General features: G+C 39.3%; 1 long non-coding RNA gene across 3 annotated transcripts; it reads right to left on the bottom strand.

Annotated features, from left to right (window-relative positions):
- Positions 1-8,554: 8,554 nt before the first annotated feature.
- On the bottom strand, positions 8,555-24,019 carry LOC135311909 (uncharacterized). 3 transcript variants are annotated; one of them, XR_010371453.1, is made up of 4 exons: positions 22,895-24,019; positions 14,175-14,292; positions 13,392-13,697; positions 8,555-12,711 (listed from the first exon to the last, which is right to left on the bottom strand). It is a non-coding gene; the product is annotated as an uncharacterized LOC135311909 (long non-coding RNA). The 3 variants fall into 3 exon arrangements; XR_010371452.1 differs by adding an exon at positions 15,512-15,642 and having other exon boundaries at positions 8,555-13,697; XR_010371451.1 differs by having other exon boundaries at positions 8,555-13,697; positions 22,895-24,013.
- Positions 24,020-25,267: the final 1,248 nt, after the last annotated feature.

Genomic DNA, 25,267 nt, shown 5'->3' on the forward strand with positions numbered 1-25,267 from the left:
GAGAGACTCTCTACCTGTTATGGATCCATGAAAGGATCATCCACAAGGTAGAACACAATAACTTACTATCAATTACTTGGGAATTTCAAGCTATTCTTTAATATACTAATTTTGCCCCATTTTTGTACAACCTGTCTCTACCACAGACCAGAACATGCAAAATGTCTTTCACCATAGAATCATAGAATGGTTTGGGTTGGAAGGGACCTTTAAAGGTCATCTAGTCCAACACCCCTGCAGGGAACAGGGACATCTTCAGCTAGAGCAGGTTGCTCAGAGCCCCGTCCAACCTGACCTTGAATGTTTCCAGGGATAGGGCCTCCACAGCCTCTCTGGGCAACCTGTTCTAGTGTTTCACCACCCTCATTGTAAAAATTTTTTTCCTTATATCCAGTCTAAATCTACCCTCCTTTAGCTTAAAACCATTACCCCTTGTCCTGTCACAACAGGCCTTGCTAAAGAGGTTGCCCCCATCTTTCTTATAGTCCCCCTTTAAGTACTGAAAGGCTGCAGTAAGGTGTCCCCTCAGCCTTCTCTTGTCCAGGCTGAACAACCCCAAGTCCTTCAGCCTGTCCTCATAGGAGAGGTGCTCCAGCCCTCGGATCATTTTGTAGCCCTAATCCTATCCCAGAACTTTAAATGGGGAAGAAGCACCCCCCTCAGACTTGTGTCAAGACTAGAGCCAGCCACCTGTCCTTCACTGAAACAATTATTCATGAAAGAAAAATTAAATGGATGTTGATCGAGAGTTCGCTTAAGCTAATGGTGCGATTGGACATTAGTGTGACTAATGGTAATGGGCCCTCTGGATGAGTTATGTGGTAATAGCACTCCAGCTGCTTTGGCTTTGCAGAAACCAGTCAGACAGCTGAGAATCACTTTCCTGGTCTTTCTACAATTAATCTCTGTTGAATGAAATAACAAATGAAAACTATGAGCAGTCCTGAAGCTAGGCGGGGGGTTATTACTATGCCTGTGTTAGGCATTGAAGTACACTTACCATCACCTTGGCAGTTTAGAATTCAAATAATCACTTACCAATTTCTCAAGACTTACACTTAACACTGCATTCACTTGAAACAAAGGCCTGATATGGTTATCCTCATTCAGCAAAAGGCCACTGTAACATACAAGTTGTATCATGAACTTGTCAACTAAAATCCCAAACCCCTTTGCAGTTATTGGCAATGTGAATGTTATAAATAAAACCTGAAAGGCTATTGAATGATAATGCCATTATATTTCTAGTATGCTCCTGATCATTTCCTAACATAGGATTTTGAACCAAAGCTGCCTATTACTTTTCATTGCACCATATTTCTGGCCAGTGTGGGTTCTCAACACCCCAAACTTTCATTTTCAAAAATCCCTTTGTCCCCAAATCCCTGAGTAAAGTTTCCAGGAGTAGAACTTCTTTTCAGAGATTTAGGGAGCAATGAAATTTGATCTAAGCCTAAGGTATGATTGTTCAGTAATCACTATGCTGCAAGATGCTGATGGCACGGATGAGCAAGATAAACACTGCCTCACAGATAACATATATCAACAAAACTTTTCAGGACTACAGTATAGATGATTGACAAGTAATGGTGTGAAGTTAGTATCTTTTGAAGTAAAAATACTAATTTTTTAAAGAATTACTGAAATAATTAGTGGAACAAATTCCACTGTAGTTTGGCAAAAGCATCTTATTCCCCAATATGCTTTTACTGAACATAAGCCTGAGTACAGTCTGATTATATGTGCAAGGGAAATGCTACCTTCATGCCCAGTAGAGCAATTTTGAAAAGAAAAAAAGAGTTCTTAAAATGGTCATTACATCATCTATCCAGAAGTATTCACTTGTATTACATCCTGACTCCCTTCCTTCCTGAAAACAGAAGTAAAAGTGGCAATGGACAGGTCTGGACAGGGTTTTAGAAATACAACTAGAGACAGAAACAATATTTGCTAAAGCTATAGTGTCTCACAAAACTTAAAGTGTTGAGGTTTCTAGTTTTCCCATAAGTTAGGCAGGATGTGGTGCTGAAAATATAAAAGTATTTGTGCAACAATGTAGAATGGGAAAAAAGGGTCTTTTATTCAGACATCTTATCTTGCCACAGACAGTTACATGATAATGCAAATAGGAACCTACCTAAATGGACTTTCTGGTTTCCTTCCGTTCCTGTTCTGCATGAGGTTTGTTTTGCCTCTGGGTCAGGTCATACACTGTGAAATCACTTGGGAAAAACTAACCTGTCATTGGTGCAGAGGGTTTTCAGATAAGGATTTGCAACACATTTCTGCATTTTACATTATTTTACATAGATGAAAGTCCCAGCAAAATACAAGGCAAAGATGAGTTAGGTCTGCAACACACTTCCTATGTTAGACTACCACTCTGGAACATTTCCTGGAGAGAATAGTAGCACAATTGCACCAAGCCAATGCACCAAGCACTCTGGGAAGCCAGAGTGGTTTTTAGTGCGACCTGCAGCAGTACCTGAAAGTTAAAATTCTCTGGCAGACTAGCATGTTTTCCCTGCTGCTTCAACTGAAAGAGAAATAAGGATAAAAGATCAAACTATATTGTAAATGCTGAAAGTTGAAATCTAGTGTAGAAGAATTTTTCCCCCATGCTTCAAACTAGGAAATCAGGTTAGATACAGAATATATGTCCTCCACAATTTAAACTAATGCAGCTCCATGCTGCCACAGCTGAGTGCTAGAACTGCCCTTGTTAGCTAGATTAAAGCAATATTGGAAATCTCTGCACTACACTGTAGTCACTTCTCTTGCATGTGCAATAAAAGCATGACATGATAAAGACAGAGGAATGATATTAAGCTATCTTTGTGCCTTTCCACTCCTTTTTCTAAGTATTAATGAGAAGAAAAAGAAAGAAAGAGACTCATCCAAGGAGACTGATGAACAGAACAAACCACCACCCCTGCTATACCCACTGTTCCCCTTTCTCGTACTCACAGCAGCCCTGGTCAAGAGGAACGCAAATGCCAATTCAAACTAATTAAAATCTAGCTGGCTATGCAGGTCACATCTAGTGGAGCAGAAAACTTGGCCGTGTATTTGCTGAATTAACCCAGAAACAGCTAGACTGCATAGCCAAAGCAGCCTGAAATCAGAACATGATGCCACATCATTCCTCTCCATGCACCACATAGACTTTCTGCCCACTAAACTGGAGATATGCTGGGGACAATCGGGTATTTAGATTCCTATACACCATTGTGCCCAAATGTACTGAGCGGCTGACTAGAGGACCACAGATTAAGCCCTTTCAGTATCTGAGCGCACTTCATGTAAGTCATGCAGTTCAGGAATGACCAGCTAGGCAAAGTCTACCAAAGTTTCACAACTATGCCATTCCCCACCTGAAAGGAAGGGAAGGAGAGGAGGAAAGACAGAATCACATGATAACTGAAAGGGTTTCTTTTCTCACTGCCTCAGCACATGTTACGCTTGCATTACATACAGTAGAAAGTTAAAGAATTTTATTCTAGCTATTTTTCCTGGGGAGGGGGTCTCTACTTCCCCAGAAGCATATACAGTTACTTCTCACCTTTGAGGCTCATCTATAGGGTCAAATCCCAAACACTTTTCTCTGCTTTATTTAGCTAGCTCCCTGCTAGGATGCTTGCACAATTAAACCTTCATCTTCAGCTGTCTTCCACTGAACAGGACCAACTCCAGCATCCTAATATACACAGACAGTACCTGAGATTGTTTTGAAAATGCAGTTGATATTGACTTACCTCATTGACATTTACCACCTGACTTCAAAAATGTTGATGTCCCTGGGACTGGTAAACAAAACTATCTCCTATAAGAATGGTAAACAGAATATACTAATGGATTTCCTGGTACTTCAATATAAACTGTTAACCCTGTCCTGCCCATCAGAGCAAGATACAGTTTTGAGTGCCTGATTCCCTTAAGTATTTTATGTACCATGTTTAACACAAACCATACTTTTCTCAAAACCAAAAATGACAATAAAGTATTCCATTAATTTCACTCTTGAGATTAACGTGATGGCATCCAGATAGCTTGGAAAGGACAGTGGATGGAGATGGGTACACACCCCTGATACTGATTGAAGGAATATTTCCTTTCCAGAGGTATTTCTAACTTTCAGAAAAAACCACAAAGAAGGATTTGTTTTATTTCAATAGGAAGGAGCCCAGCTCCTTGACAAGCTGGGAGAATGGGGTGGAGAAGACAAGGACTGGATTTTGGGGTTCTTAAGGGCACCCTTTCTATCTTTACCTCACAGCTCATAGAAACTTTTAAAACAAAACAAAACAAAACAAAGCACTGAACTTTCATAAGAGAGAGGCACATCTTTGTGCTGACTGACTGTGATTTTTATTCTTACATGTAAAGGCTGAAATGTTCAGTTGGAGCCTTGGACAAAACCAAAAGGGCCAGAGGGGGAGGAAAGGAGGATGTTCAACTGCAGAAGTCTCCAGGAGCACTTCATGCTTACAAGGAACCACCTCAGCAGCAGTTCACAGTAGCCTGAGTGCTGAAAAAGTGTTGTTTGAAAAACTGTCTCAGACCATGTTCAGAAGCACCGGAATGTAGTAAACACTTCTATTGATTTTGCATTATTAAATCCTGAAAAATAACCCAGCTTTGCATGATATCTAATTTACTTGATTTAGTGTGTTAATAATTCTGTTCCTAAGACAGAAATGAAAACCACAGTGATTCTTCACTCTCGAATTAGATGTCTGAAGAGGAATTCATTTTTTCAGATTATGTAAATTATTCAAGAATGTTAAAAAGCACTGTTTTTAAACTGTTAAACTGCCTCACCATTTCCACTGATATCAACTGTTACTCTCTTGGGGACTACTATTTTAGGGTCCTGACAAAAAGTTTGTAGGAGGCAGTGGAGTCTTAACAATGGCGAGGTTTGGATTGGGGCCACAATGGGCTGTAAAGGTCTTACTGATGCATGTTGCATATTGCAACTGGATGATCAGGTGTGCATTTGGGACACTGATGAGCGTTATATTGCATGCATTTGGCATCCATATTAAAATACAACCGCGGTCATAAAATAGAAAATGTTTGGATTGAACTCACCCTATCTTTGTAGCACTGATTTGTCAGAACTGAAGATGACAGTCAAGCACCCTGTCCTTAAGGCAGTAATGTGACTTTCTCTCGTATAGTGTATCTCTGTTTGGAGGCATATGGAGATAATTACACCTTTAATTTGCAATCTGCCTGCAAAATCATCTCGCTTGCATTCAAGTGATGAATACTCTACTATAACATAAAATAAATATTACCACGGAATTAAGGACTTTTAGATTGAATCCAACGTTTAGAAACTATAATCTCATGCATTTCAACCTGGAATCTCTTTTAACAGAATATATTTAAATTCCACATCTGGAAACCAGATTTTTTTTTCTTGTCTCAAATAGAGTAAAATAGCTTTCAAACAGAAGAGAACAGAGTTCTTTAAATAAATGACTGCTCAACTCTTTCTTTCTGTCATGCTTCACTACTGACCTCTAATGAGCAGCAAACATATTGCCCGAATTCCTTACGGCCTTACAGAGAAGAACTGTGATATTAACACAAGTTCTTCCTCATATGGGTTTTTATTTTCAGAGTAAATAAGAATGCTTGCAAGAGTTGCTGGGTTAGATTCTTGTGTTATTCTTCCTAAGAAGCTGCTTTCCAGAGGAACATATAATACAACTGGGAGATGGTATTTTTTTAACCACTGTGAACTAGTAATGTTTCAAGATACTAGCAGATTAAAGCCAAATCTGCAAATACAGGACATGACACTCAATGTCTGGAGCACTCCTAGAATCAGATTTGCAAAGTGAATACAGTGAAACCTGAGTGTTTGTGAGAAGCAGCTTTGTAGTATATTGCAAAAATAGCACACCGTTGAAATAGTCTCACACATCTCTCCCTTGGTATGTGCTTGACTGGTCAGGAATTCTGCTCCTGAGAAATACTGTATACTGTGTCAAGCACATGACACTGAAAACCATATTACATTTTCAAAGTATTACATTGATTTCAGAGGGTTAACATATTTTCAGTTTTAATATTTATTTTAAATGCATGTCAGTTGTATTAGTGTTTTATCTGTATACCCCTCATCCTAGTTCATAACATAGCTGTTACTGTATAATTTGACGGTCTTGTAAAAATGTCTAGATTAACAGCTCTTACAATTACAGTCCTTCCATCTTCAAATGGTCTATATTAAGGTTATCATAATTTTGCGCTATGCAACTATCTTTACATGTTATTGAAAGAACCTCCTTTCAAGGGTAAGAATAAAGCAGAAATGTTTCCATGTCCCAAACAACTTCAAATATCCAGTGACCAACAATGTTGTCTAATTGTGGGCATTTCTCCAGGACTCCCACATCCTTTCATCCAGGATGCCAGGAGCCAGGGGAATTTCACTAGCTCTAGCTCTTTGTAGTCGGTCTAATACAAAATTTCTATTCCTAGTGATTGAGCAATTCAATCCCCAGGACGAATACAGCATACCTGAAAACTGCTACAAGATATATTTCCTAAATTGATGTCTGCATCTGTAATCATTCACAGGATTAAAAAATAAAAATAGAGAAAGTTTTAACAGTTTCAACTGCCATCAAAAAATCAAAGGAGGACATAACATTTCCCAAAATAGACTGGTAATAATCAGTAGAACAAGAAGCTGTTTTCAACAAGGGACAAGGGAACACCAGTGCAAATCAATGACAGGGTCAGCTGGGTGCTATGAACTTCCAAAGAAAACATTGTGAAATGAGGGTAAAGCTGCACTCCCTCCCAGAGGGCTGCAGCCACAGTCCCTTTGGACCAGCAACACACAGCAAGCTCAACCAAAACCAAATGCTACGTTAAAAGCCATTTCGCAACAGCTAGCGCAGAACAGCTCTGCATGCCCTTTTCTGAATTAACTGAACACTGAACCAGAGAATGTATTTGTATACCGGTGTCAGCACTCCTCACAGGGTATTATTCCAGAAGTGCTATTGAGTTTTAGTTTCACTATGTCGCTGCATAATGATTTCCCCCTATTGAGGAGGCCGTAGGCAGTTTTAAACTCATGCATAGATTGAGGATTGGTAAAAGTCATGGAAGCAGCAGCACGTTACATGTTACACTGGGAAGAGGACAAACAACACTACAAAGACACATATTAATGAGTTCTCTGCCTACATAGCACTGGAGGACAGACACCGAAAAAAGCTGAATCACTCAACAGGAGTCAGAAGCACTCTTTCCCCTTGGTGCTGCCTGTTTAGGAGAGGCAGGAAGACCAGGATGGAGACTTTTGTCAGAACTATCACTGAAATTAATGCTTTCCAATTAATGCTGCAGTGTTGCGCTACACGACTGCAGCAGTCACTACCGTTACGGTCATGGTGTTATGGTCTCTGTGTTTCAACAGCAAGGCATCACAAACACTTCACTCAATGTTTGATTCCTCCCCAAGGCGGTGGGAGGCTCTTACCCATCCACTGAGCCTGGGCAGGAGCTGAGGCACAGTTATGCTTCCGGAGCCAACTTTGGGAGCTACCACGTCTGCAACCTCGCTGCATTCAGCAGGAGCTTAAACTGGCAAAGAGGGAATCACACCTTTCCTCAACCTCAAATTGAGCATTACTGTTGGGTAGAAAGCTCTTCAGAGAAACTTCAGGAAGTTTTCTGACCCCTAACCTGGAATAGTTTGGATAGAAAACATATGAGTGGGTTTATGGAATTATAATTGCAAATGTGTAACTTTTAAAATTTAAATTATTTGTTTCTCTTCCTTAGAGAAAAAAAAAACCATTCACAGCAGAAAACCACCATGGTTATAATTACTTTCAAAAACTTAAAAATCAACTAACTAGTATAAACTGAAAAATTAACACAAAAGAAGTGTTGGATATGTGCAACACATCTAATAACTGGGATACAAAGAGGATAATAACTTCTAACAGATTTTTGAAAATAACAAAAAATAATTCTGCCCTTACTACAAATAACAGCTCTGTATGGAGAAAGATATAACTTGCATTACAGTATTTTGACATTTTTCTAAATAGGCTGTGAAAAACAAAACAGTTAATTCCCCTTTTGTTTCTAGAGACTGTTTAATAGCAATATAATGGTTTTATGTATTTCTCCAAAGCTCCACATTTTGTCAGCAGTAAAGGTGAAAGTTTATGTTAACCAACCCTAAAGGCATTCATATTAATATATCCAAAAAGCTCCTAATCAATAGTCTTGAGCAAGATACTTTTCTTTTTCCAAAATAAATAAAATTTCACTACTCTTATTAAAAAAGTAAGCAGTGCTATGTAGGTGTCCTAAAATGTAAACACATGCTCAGCTAGAATAAATAGGACTTATTTGTTGCCATAGAGTCAAAAGACAGACTAATTCACTGGGTAGTGAACTCAGGTCTCAGTGAGGTACTTGAGAGTAGACGAGATGTTAAAATTCCTTGGAGGGGGAAAAAAAGGTGATAGATTAAGCACTGGTTTATATTACATACAGATTTTTATTGCAGAATGACAGTGCACCTGTGAATGCAAACACAACTTAGGGCTTTCAGGGCCCACCCTGTGAAGAATACATGCAGTCTGGTAAAGCTCTTAGTTACATATGGCAGGTCTGAGCTCAAACTAACTCATGTTGTTCATGTCGGGAACTGCAACCAGTAACTGCATAAAGGAGAGTTTCACTCCAGGACAGTTATAGGGTGCAATCTGGGCACTTTCAACAGTCTCATATACAGTGGGGTAGTATATTATATTACAGCCCTAGAGAGGCTGTTGCAAAACCCACTCTGCTCTCAGCCTGTAATAAATACACGTCTGTCTCTATCTCTAAGGTATGAAAGCTGGCTTTTTGGTTCACACTTTTCCATTTTGTAGTCCCTAGTACAAATCCCAAAACACTGGCCAAAAGGACTGCCATTATACAAAACAGAAATAAATCTGGAAGCATTGCTTTAGGAAAAGAGGTGAGTTAATAATGTTTAATTAACAGCAGTGACAGAACGTTCTTAGGATCAAACAGAAATGTAAGACATCCCCTAACTTTGAGAGCCAAAAGTGACCATGTAGGTTGACAAATACCTTCCTCTACCAGAGCCTCCCCATTGCCAGTCCATGGAGGCAGGCAGCTCCACGCAACCATTGTCTCAGATAAAACCTTCTGCCTACTGACAAGTCTTTTTCCGATCTTTAAATGTAAGCAGCCCAGATCACCAAAGTCAGGCAAAACAAATACAGGTCTCCTCCTTTTTCTAAACCCCAGGAAGTCCAAGAATATTTTCCATGTTGCTTCAGAGAACCATAGAGCTTATTTTTAAGTAGAGATCTGACTATATCAGCATAACATCTTTAGCAACAACAGAAGTCCTCAGGACTCTCCACTGTGTATCAAGTTGTGTACACCAGGACTTGGGCACCTGAGCATTGGGGTTTTGAGTCCTAGACAGGAGACAACTTGGCCACTCCTAGCAAAGAAGCCATTGTCAAAATCTGGACTGAAGGAAAATGGAAGTTTCTATTCGACATTCATTTACTGCATCAGGATTTCCTTTTCTTGCAAAAGCATTACTAACAGCCACAACTGGAAAGAAGAATAAGCATACCTAACACAAATGTTCGGTACACGATAATTTATTCATCTCATTATTTTATTTTGTCTCCCTTAATGTTATGTTATAGCATAAAGGTAATTTCTTGACAGATGAATTACATAAACACTGATTTAAAAAATTTCATTTCTCTCATTAAATTGCACTTATCCAATTATCCATTAAAGCTGTTTGTAATGCGAATGCACATTTCTCACATGGCATTCCAAAGCAATGAACTGGAAAATGACACCTTGCCAAAATGGCACATTCACACATCTGATAATCAAGTTGAAAGACCAGGAAAAAAACCCACTCAAAACCCAAACCAACCCCCAAACTAACCCCAATAGTTTAAATCAACTTTTGTCACTGTTTCAGAATCCAATAAGGTGTCTTCAACTCAACTTTCTCTAGAACAAAGCAATTTTATTCTTTACCAAATGCTGGTAAATCACAAGCCTGAAGAACAGCCCACTTATAGTCCAAAAACTAAGTAGAGGAGCTCTGAAAAGCAGAATAACCAGACAAATCTGTGACTCATTCAAAGGACGCTGAAAACAACCTCCCAAATCATGCTGCACTGATGGGTGCAGACAGACCTCAACAGGCTCTGACTGTGCTGAACATGGTGTGGGGCCAGCACGTTGCATACAAATCTAAGAACGATGAACCAGCTCCAGGCCACAGAGCAACAAAGCTGCACTAGTGCTGCTCTGTGCCCCACTTACTGTGGGGTAGCAAGACTCAGAGTTTATTAGCTTATGAACTGTGCTAAGCTCATTTATGCACACGCTGTCTTCAAAACTGAGCTGCTAAGTCTGTGAAATGCTGAACTGTATTTGTGAACCTCCTAGGTCAGGCCACATCTCTGCACTTTATGCCACTTCCCAGTAAAGCAGATGTCCCCTCTGATCTCAGCCAAGGTCTAAGGAAGCGCAAAATGACTCTCCAGTCTAAGTATCATACAGACAGTTATACCGCAGAAAAGAACCTGACCTTTTATCCCTATGCCTACACCAGCCCCCATTAAAAACCCTTCTAGTAATACAAAACACGTGACTGCAACAGTAGTTCTTTTTGGGTCTTTTTTTGGACAGTATAGGTACTCAAAATAGTCTCTCAAAAAAGACTATCAGACTAAAGTAGTCTCTCAAAAAAGATGAGACATTTTAAATACACTGGCTGAGTGTGCAGGGATATGTGCAGGTATTACTGTACAGACCTTCTGTGATGAGTGTCTTTTATAGATTTTTCACATTCTCTTGCGTGATCTGAATCCGTATCTGCTTTATTTTGGCACAAAACCAGAGATCACTCTTTGGTGCTTAGTTACAGTCAGCTAGGAACTGTTCTCATTTATGACAGCCTTCTGAGTATTGCCTACAGGCTGCTTTCACAGGTCTGAGCAGCCCCAAATCTCCATGTTGCTGCAATAACTCTCTTCCCAGAGCTACGCATTGTTTATATGGGTGCTATGGTCACACAACGCTTAAGAAAGTCTATCCTATCCCAATCCTATTGGGATTGCATGTTCTCTGTAACACTACTGTGTCACATCTTACACAACAGTCTGCTTTGTACCTTCAAGGGGAAGGAACACAAGATATAGCAGAAACTCAGTGAAAGTCTGTGCCAATTGTGATTACAGCTGTGATTTCTTCATCTGTCCCAGTCACACAACAGCAATTCAGCAATTAAAAACACAAACAATATAGTGGGTGAATAAAAGATATAGCATATAAATATTGTCCATACAAGTGTTAGATCAATAAAGATGAGGTGCAATCTACTAGAGGTACTCTTCTAAAAGAAAAAGGCTGGAGTCCCCAACTCAGAATTGTGCTTCTGGATTTGAAAAGCTAAACCATCTCCCTGTTCACCTTCTCTTTACTCACAAATCCTGAGAATCATTGGGAGCATGGACTCACTCATTTCCTTGGCAGCCAGCTGTTCAGAATGTCTCTGGAGACTTTATCTAGGTTGTGGGTCAACCACATTGTTGGATGCAGCATAATCTGAAGTATCTTAAGCAGGCCAGCTTTGGTCTAAAAGCAGTACAGCCACACCTTCACTATCCACACCTACCAGTTTACCTCAGCTGGAGAATCTCTGTAGTCCATGGCCAATGAAGTTTTCTCCTTTTCCCAATCATATCTTGCATTACAGTTCACTAGGTTAGCTTGTCTATTAATCACATTTACCACATTTCTGCCTTATCCAGCCCCCAGAAAATTGCGAGCTGGTAGTACTTAAGGAAAAGAGGAGTGAGGAAGGAAGGCACACAACTGTATTTCTATTAAATGTCCACATTTATGAGCCATACACTCAATAAAAGGAGCAAAATCTACTGTGTAGCAGAAGTATGGTCATAACAGCATTCCTAATGCTATCTAGTTTTACTGAGCTACAATTTAGGCACAAAAAAATTGCACCCATGGGTCCACTGAGTCATTATCTCACAGTGGCTCTTTTTTCACATCTGTTTCAGTCCAGCAACGTATATATCACACAGTTCTGCTCCAGTGTGCTCTGACATGATTAATTTCTGTGACACGAACTCTGCCATTGCTGCCTGGTTTGTGGTGTTCAGGTTTGTACTGCTTCTTTGGGTAAGAGAAAGCATTAACTCTTTGCACTGTAGCACAACTACACCTCAGACTACCCTTCCTGCAAATCAACTCAGTATTACCATCAGGCAAGTACAACTCATCTTCTTGAGCTTGACAACAGAACTCCCTTTTGTGCTGCAGCAACTGCCACTAGTTCAGCCTGGCCCCACGCCAGTCCAAGCCTATAGGATCCCATGGACCAAATCAGATCCTCCAGACCCATGAACCACAAACTTCTGTCCTCCAGATGAAGGATTCGGAACAATAGGACCGCTCAACTGCTGCCATTGGGTTGTTCTTGTTTATTCTGAGAGGCTTTCATGGCTTCTTGGACAGAACTCCATACCCTTCCCTCAAAACAACAGTAGAATTCTGGCTGGAAGGGAACTCTGGATGTCATCCCATCGAACTTAGATACCATTCTCAATTCACAATTTCCTGCCTGTTAAGTCGGATGACTCTCTAACCCTGAAACAAAGCACAAAAGTTGTATTTGTCTTCTCATTGGTACAAAATATTAACCTAGCCAGAACATGTAAAGCAGCAAAACAGTACTGTGTGGAATCAAGAATAAATAACACAATAATTTATGTAAATTATGTTAGACACAGTAGGTTGTTCCCTTTTGCCTTTGGTACCAAACAGCTAATCTTCCCTCCTAGCTCTAATGTTTCTATCCAGAAGGATTAAACATATTGATATACAAGCCTATTGAAAACATTTAGAGTTCTTTCGATTATTTCAGTTTAAAAGAAGTAGATGCTCGACGGGAGCAAAGACCAAAAACAAAGCCAGTGAAAACCCAAGATTTTCCTAGGGCAAAAAATAAAGAACAGTACAATCTCTCCATCTGGGAAAAAAACCCCTATATTTCCAGAAAATTATGAAGTTCCTAATGAAAACAGACTTCTGTTTTGTGGAATTAGAAGTAATGAATCACCTTTCAAACTAAAGGACATCCAATTTAACATAAGAGGGATTCATAATAGTAACATTACATTCCCTACAACATGAATATACCACATAAGGATTGCAAGATTTTTTTAGGGGCTGGATGATCAGTTGGCAACCCAAGAACAGTCACTGCTGAGCCAGCCTAAGGTAATACGAGCTTTCCAGGGTCCCATGTCAGGGAACAACCTGATCACCTGCAAAGATTAGAAAGGAATGTTCTTCACATGTGCAGTCCTGAGCAGCTGGCTCTGTGTATCACAAATCTTGATGCTTGTTTTTTAACCTTTTCCTTGAGTAGAAGTTTGCCAGCGCTTCTAGATTAAGTACACAACAGAACTGACTCTGTATACCAAATGCTGTTCTCTTATCTTTTTATGATTATATGCTTCTTTGGTGAAAAAGAAAACAGCCCTTTTACATATTTCAATATGCAGGCGCCTTCCAAGGTCACTTCATTTACATTAAATGTTTTCCTTCCAATTTTCATGGTCCACCAGACACTGTAAATAAGCACATTATACAAAATAAAAACACATAGCTTTACACTCAGGCAGATAAACTTAGCATCATAAATCTGTTCAAATATACAAAAAATATGAAAGACTTTCCTGATTATAACTTGTGTGTACATATTTCTTACATAACTTAATTGGATTTTATTTACTAGATAACATGATTTAAAATCCACCTTTCAATGCTGTAGGCATCATTGATAATCTTTTAAAAGCTACACATAATACACAAACAAAATAATAAATCCTCCTCAGACCAAATCAGATAATTCAGTTACAACACAAAATAAACAGACCCTCTTACTCCCTGTAGCTCCCACAGTGCCACTGGCAACCCCCACTAAAAATCCTGCTTCTCACAGTCATGGGGGTGAGCAGAAGGGCCTGCTCTACAATCAGTCCAGGATGCTCAGATATTTTACAGATCCTGGTAGCAAAAAAAAAAAAAAAGGTAAAATACTTCACCTGCCACCTTCTCTCTCTTCTTATCCCAATAACGCCTTAAGTCAAGCTCCTCCTTTGGCAGTATATGCTAGTGTGGGATGGGAAACATTCCCAGACACACCTTGGCACGTGTATTTATCTGTAGGTCAAAATGAATACTTTACCATCAGTTCGAAAACTTGTGTAGATCCATGCTAAAATGTTTATCAGTGTCTGTTTATAGAAATACTTTAATACACAAATATACACACACACATACATACACATAAAACCACCACATACAAACTCATACCTTAGGAATATATACAAACTATGTTTAAGCCTGAGCTATTATATACTATACAAACTCAAAGATAGTATTTATACACTGGCTTTTGAATGATGTGAACAAAATAGCTATGGATAGCTAGAGAAAGGAAGAATAGTTTTTAAGATTGTGCTCTGAATAATGTTGTGCTCTACTGACAACAAAGAGGATGTATCAATGACAAGCTTTCCCTCCTTTTCCTTTTTCCTCAGTAGGGCATTTCAATCAAATACAAAGAGGACCTGAAAGAAACAAACACAAGCCCTGTTTTGGAAAGAGAAAGTGACCACAGCATAGAGGGGAATAAATTCTGGTAGTGAAAAAAGATGATTCTTAAAACCAAGGAAACATTAAAACAGGAGGGAGCAGAACTGAAGAGGAACACTCCCAGATACCTCCCAACTGCATAGTGCTACTCATATACCACCACTAAAAACTACTGGAAATGCAGCGTTCCTTATCAGTAACAACAGTTCTACAAAGGCAAGCTCACATTCACTGAATAGGCAAATAAAAGGTGGTTGACAGTTTAAGTGTATCAGCTTTTTTGACAATTAACTTGTGTCAGCCGGGCAGGTTAATTGTCAAATAGGCTGATTCATTTAAACTGTATCAGCCAGCTTTTGTCTGCTTATTTAGCAGCAGAGTAACTGCATTCTGTAATAACAGAAATTATTGATAAAACTCAGGCAAGAGGGCAGGGGAGGGCTGAAGGGAGAGCCTGGAGCGGCTGCTTTGAAAGACGACGTGAAGGTGGCAGCGGAGATATTTGCTTTCAAAATGCTGTGAATCATTAAACATTTGTTCACTGAAGGCAAAGTTTGCTATGCCTTAAGATACACCGCTCCTTCACTATAGGATCCTGGGAAGAAGCAAAGTTGAAAGTGCGCAGACCCATCTGAAGAAAGACACTCCAAGCATGCAAAGGAATTTTTTTTTTTTACTTGACCTCTGTGCAATTTTTCTCCATGGGGCAAGAATGGAATGGTCTTCCAGGTGGAGATGCAAACATCATTTCCCCTCTTGCAGAAATAAAACTTCAGAGCCTTACCTGCTTTCACAGAGACCAAGATCCTACACTTTTCCTGACGTCCCTCAGTGCATTTCTGTCACTGCATTAGCGTCATGCTGCTCTATCCTCTTCTTCTGTTCTTCATTAATCCAAGGGGAAATTGCAGCCTACTATGGAGAAACGGCCTTAGATGGTCTATACTTGGATACTACAAGTGGAGGACCTCCATAAACAGGGATTCAAAACATGGACTCAGCTCTGCTTGTGGGGCTAACCCACCACCTCTAGGCTGCTCTAATTTGTGAGATGAAATTATGATGAGGAACACCATGGACTTCTAGAATAAGCAGACAAACACCTGTCTTACCTTTTTGTCATAGCAAGACCCTCCAGCCAGGTCACTGATGGGCCTGATGGGTCTATTTGTCTAATGGAATGGTAAATGCTCATTAATACTTTTGTTTGGATTAACTAAGCACAGTGCCATCAACCTAAGTTTCTCCTCAGCTTCACTGCATGTGAACTTGTCAGATGCTACTTCTTTGGCTCCCACAATCCCTTTAACGTCTCAGTATTTTTCCCTCTCAAACAACAACCAACCCTCCCCCAGGATCCTGTTGGATGCACCATGTTTGCTAGGGTAACATTAATCTCAGACATGGGAATGTTCTACTTCTTTTCTTAGTTCTTACCACCTGTCCTCCCCATGCAGAGCAAGTTCTCGGAGTTAGGAACTCTCTGCTACCTGGTATTCTTTTGGTAACTTCCACATGATGCCCACATTCCAATTTACCCTTAGATTTTGTAAAAATGTAATTAGGAACAATTAAATCAATTCAGTAATGCATATTTGGGTTTGAGCAAACGAAATTTTGTTTGGATCATGTTCACCTGCCTAAGCACATAAAATTCCCTAACTCTAATCACCTTTCCTTGCCTATCTGTTCCCTGCATCCCCATCCTTCTCTGCTCCATCCCAAAGTCCAAATACCTTTCCATTAATAAAATATTTTGTTCCAAATGTACTAGCATGCAAAAGGTTCACAGGCTGTTTTTCTAAATTAACATTCATGCCATTTTAGTAGCCAGTCATGAGTAAAGCAAACAGGATCTTGAAATAAGATATCTTCTTTTCAACATCAGGCTTAGCACTTGACTAGCTCAGTTAATGTGCTGTGATAGGTGCTGTAGGTTCATATTACCATCTTCCTGTACACCTGCATTTAAGTCTCACAGTGCAGTGTAACTTGACCTTCCCAACGCTACTTTTCACCTATTGGCAACAGATAATGGCACAATTTGTAAAACAGATTACAAAGAAAATAATGGCCTGATAAAATTAGAAATATAAAGAATGACGTCACAAATGGAAGTCAATGAAAATTTCACCACTAACAAATGAGTTTGTATGATCTTGTGTTAGAGAAATACATAGTAAGAACTTTGAGGAAAAAGCATCAGAATTGTAAGTCTTTACCCTAAAGAAAGACTTAATAGTAGTTTTCTCTTAGATTCCACAGGTGGGTACATTCCAAAACAGCTAACACAATTTGAAGGCTACAGACCTATGGTCAGCGATTCTGCAGAGGTAAATCAGTAAGGTTTTACTGAAACCAAGAAAGCTCTGGTTGGTATGATCCACCTCTACATGCCACTCGATACTATCTTGGAGCCATTATAGGAACTGTGCTTATGAATTTCATGTAGAAAACAGAGAAGCAACAACACAAGGCAGATTCTGTTGCTGGCATTACCCCGTTCAGTTATTTCTCACTCCTATTGCTGTAGTAGCTATGAACAACCGGAACTATACAATCACAAAAAAAGATGGGCTCCCCCTGCAAAGGAACTCGTACTGTAGGTCAGCATAGAGGACCGCATACAGACAGTCAAGGAGTACTAGGAAACGGCACCATCCTATCAATTACAGTGCACCAGTCCTCACCACGGGTACATTTTTTTTTTGTGGGCAAAAGAGTTTCAAGGTGGAATGTGAAGAAGGAAGGAGAGCATGGAAGAAAGTACACCAGTGCTTATTATAAAATTTAACATATAGGCAAATGAAGTCAGCATCTTAACTGATGAAAAACAAAAACTTTAATTCTGATACAGAAAGTCAGATGTCAGACAAATGGCAGGCATCTGACAGCTTGTGAAGCTGGGACCCACCCACGCTCTGAATGCCAGTCTTCTATTCTTAACTGTGTAACATACAGAACTTGGCACCCACCTCCATTCCATACAAAGCCAGGGAAGGGAACCTGAAGGCCCCCCAAAACTGAGTAACTTTAGCATGTGCAATGTTGGTGGATTCTGCTTGAACTCCCTTTTTTTTTTTTTTAACTTGCTATTTTAAATGTCAGTCTTCCTGGATTTAATCTTAAACTTGACCAGCTTGACTAATCGGAGGAAAAAAGGAGCAGCCTTGAAGTTCACAGTCATACAAATTATCAATAATGAATAACAACCCTTCCATACAACCCATTTTCTATATCTACAAAACATAAAACTTTTTATCAGGATGACGGCACGCTTCCACGGCAAAGAAAGTCTCTCCTCATAATCTACAGGGTACACTATCATGACCACCACACCTACAGGATACTTAAATTGTAAGGTGAATTATTACTATCTGCTCCCCAGAGGAAGGCGCTTTTTTATACCTGCCAGGTGGAACTGGCAGCTGACAACTCAACGCCCCACAAAAATCTTCTGCAAACAGGCTCTTAACAAACAGGCGTATTCTGGTTTCCATTCAAATCAAACATCTCTGGCTCCCACTCTCCAGCTCCACTGGCTTTTGGACTTAGCCTTCGTTCCTGCCCAGTTCAGACTGCTTGATACACACACCCATAATATCTTTCATTTTTTATATTTACATATTTCATCACAGCAAATATTAATTACATGCATTAGTCAAAGACGTTGCTTCCAGTTTGTCTGCAGATTTCAACAGGGGCAATAAATGTCCTCTATTAGAGAGAACAACAGACAAATAAACCACCTTTTTTTCTGGGAAAGAGGTGCCTGCTCCACCTGCTTTTGCTGTGTCACATCAAGCAAAAGAAATCACACCTTTCTATGTCACAGACTATTTTTTTGATTACCAAATACGTATCCCCATCCCCCTCATTCGGGGGCGGGGGGAGGGGAACATGACAAGATTACTAATACAGTAAGCATATATATTGCTGCACTGAATGTTCAGAACAGCCAAGTGTTTTCTTAAGTTAGGCTGCACCTGAATAAGAGTTAGCATGCCTAGCTACTTCAAATAAATGAAGCAATTGCTCTTTCAGTTTGAGAAGTCTTGCAAAAAAATGGGTTTTACTTGCTAGTAAGTGCAACCAGGTATAAATCTTCTCAGTCCAAAATAATTTCTTTAATAGAAATTTCTGAAACTATTACAGAGAAATACACAAAAGAATTAAAAAACAAAACCACCCGCCCACACACACACAAAAACCAACCCAAACAACAAAACCAGCCAACCAAACCCCTAAGGGTTATTTAAACAAATGGTAAAATGAACCACTCTTGAAAGTGTTCTGCTCCAGTAGGAGGGAAAGACATACCTGTGGGAAATCGAAGCAGAGCTGGCAAAAAAGGCTTATTGCAGAATACTTTAAAAATCCACAACTTAAAAAAGAAGTATTCAAATACACTCTTTACAGTCATGCACAAAAATCTAACCAGACAGAAAACATGCAGGAGAATGTTCATTATTTATCTCAAAGGAGTCATGAAATACAGTGAGTTTTAGGCCAACTCCACTCAGATCTGTCCACATCCTACTCATATCATCAAGCTCCAAAGATTAATCAATAAAACACAGAACATTTTAACACTGAAATTCACTTTCCTAATGTATATAGAGTAAAGAATGTACCAAGGTCCTATGGTTAAGTTACATTTCTTCAACTGCTAAAAGTATCACTGAAAAGTGAAATAGGCTTACAGAGAAACAGAAATAAAGTTTACTTCATGAAAACAGCAACCTCAAGTTATATTCCTAGCACTAGCTGGTACATCCAAGAATTTGTCTCTACACCAAGAAGTCACATCTCGCTTGTGTGTGTTTCTCCTTGGCAGAAGTAGTCTCCAGAGGCTGGGAAAAAGTGAGCTTGTGCTGCAGGATATGCCCCCAGAATGACTTGCAAAGACATAAGCATGAGTGAGTTCTGGCATCTGATCAGTTCTGGTTTACTGAAATTTGTAATTTTGAAGAGGATAGTACTCATCTTATTTGCTGTCTTGCTCCTATACTACAGTCAGTCTGAAACTAGCTGCAAGGGATCCCTAAGCAAGTGCTCTGTGCTGAAAAAAGCCTCCTACATGGAAAGCTCTAGAACTTAATAGTTTTTTATAACAATACTAGCTACATGTCTGCCTATTTCCTGCAGGTGCTTTCAGGTTTTAAATTATTTTAAATACAGCTAAGTGAAGCTTCTTTAACTTATTTCTGGAATGATTGGGTATATAAAAGTCTCTGAAGGCTACAGTACAAGCTGTATATTAAACAAATGTGAGTGGTATTTATTTATAACCAAAGATACAAAGTTCATTAGGGAGGGCTCAGTTCTTTAATTTGCCATGAGGGTGACTAATAGGCAAGTATGTGCTGCCCAGCCATGCCAGAACATGCCAGCCTCACCACTCTGCACGGAGCAGACAGTACACATTCGCTGAACACCCCACAGGGATGATGGCAATACTCAGTAGATAGTGGGAGGCTATTGGAGCAGATGTGGGAGAGAGGTTTGGGAAACAAAGGAAACAAATCTCCAGGAAATGAGGCATTGTGCATTCTGCTGCTCCTTGGACAATTTGTTTTCTTTTCTAATGTGGAAAATACAAAATATTATTATATTAGAAAGTGTGAAGGTAAAGCAAGGCTAGTTCAGACATCACATTTGGGGTAAACAGGTATGGATGGTGGCTGACTTGATATGAACATTCCAGGTTGATTCTGGAAAGCTGCTATGTCACTCACAGTAAAGTATGATCCACCAGGACAACCTAATAATTGCACTGCTATTTCTGTTCACATTTGCACATTCTCCAAGCTTAAGAACATCCTAATTTATGACTAATACAGGTTCTTCTTTTTTAAACAACCAAACAAAACTCTAGAACTTCTGATGAGCAATTTTTCCAATTCAGATAGCTCATTTAATATCACTACTTTTGCTGCAGCCTGTACAGTTTTCCCAAATGCAATTGTAGGCTAGAGACCATTTTGATGCTTTCACCTTTTGCTAAAAAATTGAAGTTTCTGGAAAAGAGCAGGCAGTACAGTGGCAAGAAAGTACCTTCTCCTTCTCATTCTTCTTGCTGATTTCAGTAGCAGGTATGATGGTAAGTGCCGGGAATGGCTGACTAAGCCTCAATCTCTTGCTGCCACTCTAAAGGGGGTTTTATTTTTATCGGAGATAATTGAAATAATACTGATCCTGGTTTGTAGTCTTTATCTGTAACCAGCCCGTGTTTTGCACTATTTGAGCTCTATCAGTTGCTCTCAATCCATCTGGAGGGCATGACTTCCAGTTTAAAGATCTTTTAAGGCTAGTTTCCGATTGTCCCTCCAAGAATACACATTACAAGTAACGGTTACAGGTGCACAAAGAGATGTTTGCTCTTTCCTCCTGAGCCTCTCGTACCGTAGGAGAAAAATTCATGCATTCCTGTGCTGGTGCACAGTGATGTGACAAAAGGCTTTACTTAAATTCCAAACAATCTTCACAGTTTATGCAAAATCTAATCACCAGATGCAAAATCTTGCTCTGAGGAGTTTGCTACATTCTCAGCTGTAATTACACTCACAGGGATCAATTTAGCCGAGTCAGACCTGGCAAAATCTGCAGTAAGACCCACAGAATCCAAGCAATGCTGTAACAAATCCCAGACTATTGGGCTATACCACTGATCCAGAGGCCAAATGCTATTTGAGTGACTCATTGGGGAGGTCGATACTAATCAGCTGAGAGCAAGCAGAACAAGCTTTTGACCTAGACTTTATAATAGATAACCTACATTTTATCTTAGCAATTTAGACCAAACTTAACTTCAACTTTAGCTTTGTCTCAACTTGGCATGCTTCACCTGGCTCAAGTTCTTTTGTCCCTTATATTCTGGATAATTCCAACCTTCTGAATGCCTCTCCAACAAATGGCTGCTATCATCCATTATTTAGAAAATGTTCTAAGTTTATATAAGAATATTCTAAGTTTGTATAAGTATATAAGTATTCTAAGTTTATATAAGAATGAACAAACCTAGTAACAGGTGTCTACTGCCACAAAAGTATTGTTTAAATAGATAAATAAATAGAGAGAGAGAAATACTCCTTAAGAATAACCAACTCAGACACACCTTTCTTTGCTGCAGATTCAACTCGCTGTAAGCGGAACACCACCGCAACCAATGCAGTTGTTTAGGTGTTCTCTTTTCTGCCCCTTTTCCCAAAACATCTGATCTGGTTTTCCATAAGTGGTTAGTGAATTTTGGTTGACACATGCAAATGGCTGGATGTTGATTCTCTGTACTGCCTGTAACCCCACTGAAAACCAGAAAGCTGATCAGCAGTTCGGGTGTCAGCTTGATAATTCAGAAAACAAACAGCAAAACCTGTTCATCACCCTCTTTTCCCTAAGTTCACCCATGGCACATTTTTGAACAGAAAGTCTGCTGGTGGATATATATTTTCCCACTGGCTAGCAATGTGCTTAGCGCGCTCACCATGCCTGAAAAAAATATAATCTGGACAATCATAAACCTTAAATTTTAAAGGCAAAAGTTTTCTATTGAAAATCTTAGACTATCTTAGGGAGTTTTAAACATATTCTTTTCTAACATATCCTGAGAATTCCCTACATCTTTTCATTGCAATGTATGAAGTCATCAAAATACTTTTCTCTCCTAGTTGGAGAATGGGCTTTCACTTAATGACCAACTGAAACTCACTCATTTATGAGAAATATACATAATCTAATGGACAGCTGCAATTCAGTTAGAATGATCAACATATGAATAACACAGCTCAGGAACATCAACAGAATAAGGTTGAACCCTCCAAGCCTTCAATTATTCTTTATACCTTTTTTTCATACAAGAAATGTCATAGCCTATAAGCAGCGTAACAGATGACTTTATGACAAATTCTCTAAATGAAAATATGACAAACTGTATATGGAAATAAATTTGTCAACAGAACACACAGCTTAAACACGGAAAACCATAGCATTGAATTCAGCACAGGTGAAGGGGGACTTAAAATGACTTATTCAGCTATGATATAGGAAGTGAAAAATATAGGGCTACATTCATGGTTGCTTTAAGCAGGTGTCACTCATTCTTTCATATTAATAATGCCTCTTTTAATCAGCATCTCTTCTGTCTGCTACAGACAGGTCACATACTTACAGTTCTTTTAGAATTTAGGAGACTAGAGACTGAATCCTCTTCCTGTGTAATTGTTCCATTGCTACTTCTGCTCATCACCTTGGATGTGTTTCTTTCTGTCAAAAAGCAGAGTCACTGTGCTACTGCATGAATCAGGCCAGGGAAACAGCTGTGACTGCAGTAACGCAAAGGTATTTATGGAAACAAAATGCACAGTAAAAATATGCATTTATTTTCTGAGCAGGGCTCATTAATATGTTGCATTCTTCTAGTACAACAATTTATGATATACAGTAAAATTTAAATTTAGTTTAGCTGTAGTCTCAACAAGCAGACAATTAGGAGAGTTTGGAGTAGGGGCAAATGTGATTCTTGCCAAGAGGGAGGATTTTTTGTTTTCTGTTTTAAATAAGCCTGATCCAAGTGGAAAGACTCCAACTGACTGCTGTGGGCTCTGTCTCATACCTTTTGCCTTTATTATGTAACTTCTAGTTTTATTCCTTCTGCTTTTTCTGGCTTTTGTTCTTTGCCTTGCCTTACAAACTTGCTTCTTCCTCATTGCTACATTGTTTTTCTGCCCTGTATCTTTTCCTCCTACAAACAAAAATAATGATATTGGTCTTCTTGTGGCTTACTGCATACCCTTTCAATGTACCAAACAGGTAGCTCTAAAACACCTGAGCAGATTAAAAAATTACAAGCCATTCCCAGGCACATTCACCTACTCACATTGTTTCTTTTTCTCTCCACCATCTTTCCCAAAATGACATTTTAAAAATTTGCTACAATTTTCATTACATTTTACATCAGAAGGGACCGTCATATCACTTGCTACAACTGTCACTCTGGCAAATTTAAATCAAATTAAGTATTACTGTCTCTAGTATAAGTCATGCCAAGCTGTCCCCAGCTTCTTCAATATGGATCACACAGCCTGTACCTGAATTGTCTTCCCAGTAGGAAAACCATGCCTGCTGCTTTCTGCTAACTTGACCTGAAAGGCTGCTTGCTCCAAGAACATGCATGATGATCAGATTTTAAGTATGTAATCAGAGACATTGGGTAGGAGTATTAAAAAAAAAAAAAGATTCTCTGATCACTAGGAGAAAAAAGCCCCTTTTACCTAATATTCCTCTTCAGTTTAGAGTTATCTGTGGACCAGGAGGAAAACGTCTTCCTGATACTACAGGAGATCAACAGAAACCTCTGAATAACAAGTTCACATAATAGGCTAGAGATCAGCAAAAAGTTATACTGCTATGGGCATGTGCACCTCTGTGTGCATATTTTAATCCTGCAAGAGAGCCTTCTTGCACAGAAGAGCATACAAGCAGGTACTGAACACACCAAATATGAAATGCTGGCAGCTGTGTGCCAATGAAAAGAGAAGTAATTAATTTTACAGTCCATTTACAGTCAAAAATTTTGTTCACAGTCATTCATTAGCAATATCCTCCTAAGTGTCACTGCTCACCCAGTTGCTTCAATGTTCTCAGTATCTCTTTTCTTATCAAAATGTCACTTCCCATAGTATATGTTCAGGAAACTGTATCCCACATTAACCACAAAGAGCAGTTGCTTTACTAGACCGTAAGTACTACTTGCAAGATTTTGGTCACACCGGCAGTCATTTTCTACTACTTGTATTTTCAGTAACCCCAGTTACAAATTATCTCTTTTTTTTTCTTGCTTTCCTGAGGACGATTTGTTCCTTACATTGTACCTTCTGATCTGATGAAATGTTAGTTAGTTTTTCTGCGGTAAATTGTACATGGTCACGAGTATGTCTGCTCCCCTCTAGCAACTTTTTAACTTGTTTGCCATTTGCAGCCTCACCAGACAAAAGGAGAGCATCTCAAAAATATTAAGTCCTTACATATTGTGTGAAAATAAGACTTCGGCAGAGTACCACAACCAAGCAAAAAGTCTAGATACTCAGCTGTACTAGATACCAATTAATTCCCATGAGAGGTACCAAGAAGTAGGCTTCATTAGTTCTTATGTTCGCAAAACCAGTTGCTTTTACCTCTGCTGGCTAAAGTACCCACACTGCCATTCTGTTACTTGGCTAAGCACTTAAGTTCAAACTCTATTCAAAATTACTGATTAATGCTCTTCAGTAAATTATTATTTCTGGTTAGGTTCATTACATTACTCTGTCCAAAACACAGCACCAACCTTTGTTTTGGGAAACGCCTTCTCTCTCCACACATCTACTTGAAAAGGCTCTCATTTCGAAAACTGTTTATTTCGACGCAAAACACTATACTTATGGCCAGGACTCAAAGGTGGGTTTTGCTTTTTTGTTTCAGCTTTACCATTATGCCAAACTGCTATTTAAGTAAGCCTCAATCCCCATCATGGTGTAACAAGAAGCATCCTGAATTCCTGTGA

Source organism: Phalacrocorax carbo, chromosome 2, assembly GCF_963921805.1.
Source record: "Phalacrocorax carbo chromosome 2, bPhaCar2.1, whole genome shotgun sequence".
NCBI lineage: Eukaryota > Metazoa > Chordata > Aves > Suliformes > Phalacrocoracidae > Phalacrocorax > Phalacrocorax carbo.